Source organism: Pinus tabuliformis, chromosome 6, assembly GCF_031772625.1.
Source record: "Pinus tabuliformis cultivar Carrire ecotype Pingquan chromosome 6, CPIR1, whole genome shotgun sequence".
Taxonomy (NCBI): Eukaryota; Viridiplantae; Streptophyta; class Pinopsida; order Pinales; family Pinaceae; genus Pinus; species Pinus tabuliformis.
Window position 1 is genome coordinate 439,962,709 of NC_142292.1, and position 4,480 is coordinate 439,967,188.

A 4,480-nucleotide genomic window follows, 5' to 3' on the forward strand; every position below is an offset into this window, starting at 1 on the left:
CTCAAAGTAGGTTTGTTGCCGGAGACCTTCTTTGGTTTTGTGTGAAGGAGGGGATTCGGAGTTCTATTGTCCTCGTAATTTAGTTTTTAATTATATAAAAAATTCTCCCGGTAATTTAGTTTTTAATTATATAAAAAATTCTCCCGGTAATTTAGTTTTTAATTATATAAAAAATTCTCCCGGTAATTTAGTTTTTAATTATATAAAAAAATTAATAATGGGTATTTTCATGAAGTCATATTTATTTTTTAAAATGTGATATTATAAATTGTTTAGGGAGGAATGCTCCGGTTTATTAAAAGTGACGGGAATTTGAACAAAAAAATTTCAAAAGATCTTGTAGATGCAGTGTTTGAATCATGTTTTTAATGGTGGAAATGGATTCAGCACCATCAAAAACTTATAAGTCACTTAAAAAAATTATGAATTTTAATAGCTTTTACTTGGATTTACAAAAATCACTGCCAAATTTTTTTAAAATATGGCCAGAATTTCCAATACTTTTAAAGTGAAAAAACATAATTTTTAGACTATGACCTTTTATATTATACTTATTATAAAGTTTAATTATACACTAAATAAGATATCAAAAGTCATTTATATAGAGATCAAGAGCCATTTATATTTTATTTTTTGAATGTAATGGAAGGAAGTTAAATATATATCAAATTATTTTTTGAAAAAAAATGGAAGAAATAGTTTCTTAATAATTTATATAAAAAAATAATTATGATTTTTAGTTAAATATATATCAAATATATCCTAAAAAAAATTATAAGATGCTAGATCTAAGACTTTTGTGATCCATAATGCATAAAAAATCTATATGTTGAATAAGCTTTTTTAAATGTATTAAAGTATAATGTATTTTAATTTTAATTTTCATAAATAAATTATTTTTTTAAATATGTGTTTATTTATTTTAATATAGTTTAATTATTTTAAGTTTTGAATTTTTAAATAAAATTTGATGATATAATTTTTCATTGTATTTTTGAATACATAAATAAACTTATCATAATAAAAAAAATTAAAATAATTGAATTATATAAATTATACAGTTTAAATTTAAAAATAAATTTATACATAATTTTAAACATAATTAATTAGAAAATATCTTAAAAAATAATCAAAATAGAAAATAATTAAACAATATATTTTATATTGCCAAGATTGTCACCTTTCATCACCGAAAGTTTAGGGAGGCCACAGAAATTGAAAAAAGACCTAGAAATCTCAATGGAGATGACGGATGGAAGATTAGCAAATGTTGGATCACCCTTCCCACTCCTGCCCTGCCCCCGCCACTTATCTTCTCTTGTCTTTTGACCTTGGATTTTCCCTTTCATCCTAGCCCCCCTACCCTTCCCACTCCTGCCCTGCCACCGCCACCCCCGCCACTTATCTTCTCTTGTCTTTTGACCTTGGATTTTCCCTCGTCCTTGGATTTTCCCTCATCCTATCTTTGCTCTTGGATTTCAGTATTATTTAACCATTTTACTTGTTCTCTTATTATAATAAGATAACCATCTATAAGGATAGTAAGAATCTCTTTAAGCCTTAGTTAATCAACATTATTAACATGTTATTTTATTAAAGGATTTTTAGAGGATGATAAATTTTATTAATAAATATTCATTTAACCATTTAGAATTTCTCTTTAGTCCCTTAATAACCTTAAACTAATAATAATTGTTTAATAGAGTGAGCCCTTAGTAAACATTCTTAATTCAATTAATATTTAACTTACTCTCATTAAATATTAACAATTAAAAATTTAATCGAATATAACTCTAATAACCTTGATAACCTTAAAATAATAAAAAAAGAATTAAGATATTGCCACTTTCCTCTAAGTTAGATCCTTATTGGTTAACTTTTTAATCTTTCTTATTATTTCTTTTAATATTAATAATATTATTTTGAATGTACACAACTCTAACTAACCAATTAAATGAACCTTTAATAACTATTCTTGATTTATTATTTTAATCTCATAAAATATTAAATTTAATAATAAAATTAACAAAAACTTACTTTTTAATTTCCCTAAACTATTAAATTTAATAATAAAATTAACAAAACTATCTTTTGAATTTCCCTATCCCTATCCGTCGGTCCAATACAATTTCCTGTCAAACTTAGCGGTTTCCTAGTCATGACGTTCTTGGTCCAATTTAGTCATTGGATGATCTGCTCTCTCTAATTAATTTGTTGCCTCAGTCTGGTTCTTCAATGACAATACATTTTGTCTGGCCTCAGTCTGGTTCTTCAACTTGTCCTGACAATGAACCACATTCATTGGTTCTGGTTCTTCAACTTGTCCTGACGATGAACCACACTGGTACAATTTCCGGTCAAACTTAGGGGTTTCCTGGTCATGACGTTCTTGGTCTAATTTAGTCATTGGATGATCTGCTCTCTCTAATTAATTTGTTGCCTCAGTCTGGTTCTTCAACTTGTCCTGACAATGAACCACATTCATTGGTTCTGGTTCTTCATCTTGTCCTGACGATGAACCACACTGGTTAGTTCTGGTTCTTCAACTTACCACACTAATTGGTTCGAAACTGTCAAATATATCATGATGTGATAAATCTTCTCAACATTAATATGGATCACAAAAGCCTCAACTCAATAATATATTAAAAAAAAAAAATAAATAAATAAATAAATTATATATAATAAATAAATTTTAATTATAAATGAAGCATTAAAATTAAAATGTGATATATTTTGATTTCAAATTTAAATAACATATATTATATATAATTAAAAAAAAATAGACATTTTATCAATTAATTGGAGTGTTATATTTTTATTTTATTTTTAACTAAATTTCCTTAATAAGTAAAAATAAACACGGATAATATTTTGCTTTTTAAATAAATTTCTTTAATAAGTAAAAATAATTACTTTATCAAGTTAATTGATTTTTTATTAAAAAAAAATATTAAGTAAAAAGTAGATCATTTATATTAATTTTTAAAATATGTTTAAAAAATATTTTTTAAATTGTTTTGAAAAAAATATAATTTAATATGGTAGTATTGTAGTAAAACATTAAATCCAAAGCATCGACGGGGCTTTGGATTGATGGTGAATGGGTGCACTGTTAAGGCACTCCTTGTGATAGGTTACTAGTTCAAATCCCTGTGGGTGCTTACCTACCAAAAAAAATTGAATCCAATCAAAAAAATAAATTCTTATAATAAAATTATATATATTTATATATAATTTATGTTATATAATGTATATAAAGTTAAAATATATATAATTATTAAAACATTAATTACAATTAAAAAAATATATATGTCAAAGAAAATCACCACATGTGTATGTATGTAGTTATATGTATTAAGAAGGTTTTAATAGAATTAAAAATAAAAGTATTTGTATATATAGATATGTGAAAACATAGACTACTGTGTTTTTTTGAAGACTTAACCAAGGTTTGCATGCGCCAGTGGGGGAGTATTAGAGGATGCTTGCAACCTGAGATGGGGTTGGTTTGAGGTTTGAGTAGGTTTTTAGTAGATCGGTGTCAAAGGTGTGGAATGTGCATGTGCTTTGGGAGGGGGGGAGTATTAGAGGATGCTTGCAACCTGAGATGGGGTTGGTTTGAGGTTTGAGTAGGTTTTTAGTATATCGGTGTCAAAGGTGTGGAATGTGCATGTGCTTTGGGAGGGGAGGATCGATCCCATTGTTGATCTAGCATGAGGAGGAAGCACGGAGAACAAAGAGCTCATTGACTACGAGCCAAAGAAAGAAGGGGAAGGACTAATATGGGTAACTACCTAAGATTTTTTTTCTAGCTCAGTTGGGTCTAGCTATGTGGACACAGTGGGCTCATATATGGCTCCACAACCTAACTCTACAGCTCCAAAAATGGCAGAGGATCGAGGTCATTAAGGAGGTTTGGATGTGGAAGTTCTTTTTGTGGTGCTACCCAACAAAAATCCTCTCTTACAATTGCAGGGGTTTAGCATGTCCATTTCTTTCAATAGATTAGTTGGTTTTAACAAACTAGACTTGATTATGCTTCAAGAAACCTTGGGAGATGGTTGTTCTATTTCTACAATGTCGAAACATATCTTTAGTGGATGGAATTTTATAGGTCTCGATGTAAGAGGATCCTCAGGAGGACTAGTTATTGGGTGGCATTATCAAAATATCAAAGTATCTAATTCATGGAGTGTTGAATTCGGTCTAGGAATATATTTTCTATATAAAGATATTGGAACCTCTCTAACTCCCATTAATGCATATGGTCCATATCTAAATAGGATGGAATTCTACAGTAGATTTTTCTCAAAATCGTTTGTGAAATCAAACTCGTTGATTATAGGTGGGGATCTAAATTTCTCATTGGAGGCTTCAGAGGCATGGGGTCTGAGGATCAGACCAAATTCACTAACATAATTCTTCTCTCACGAGCTAATAACCTCTAAGTTAGTGGATATTGAACTAGTGAAGCTCA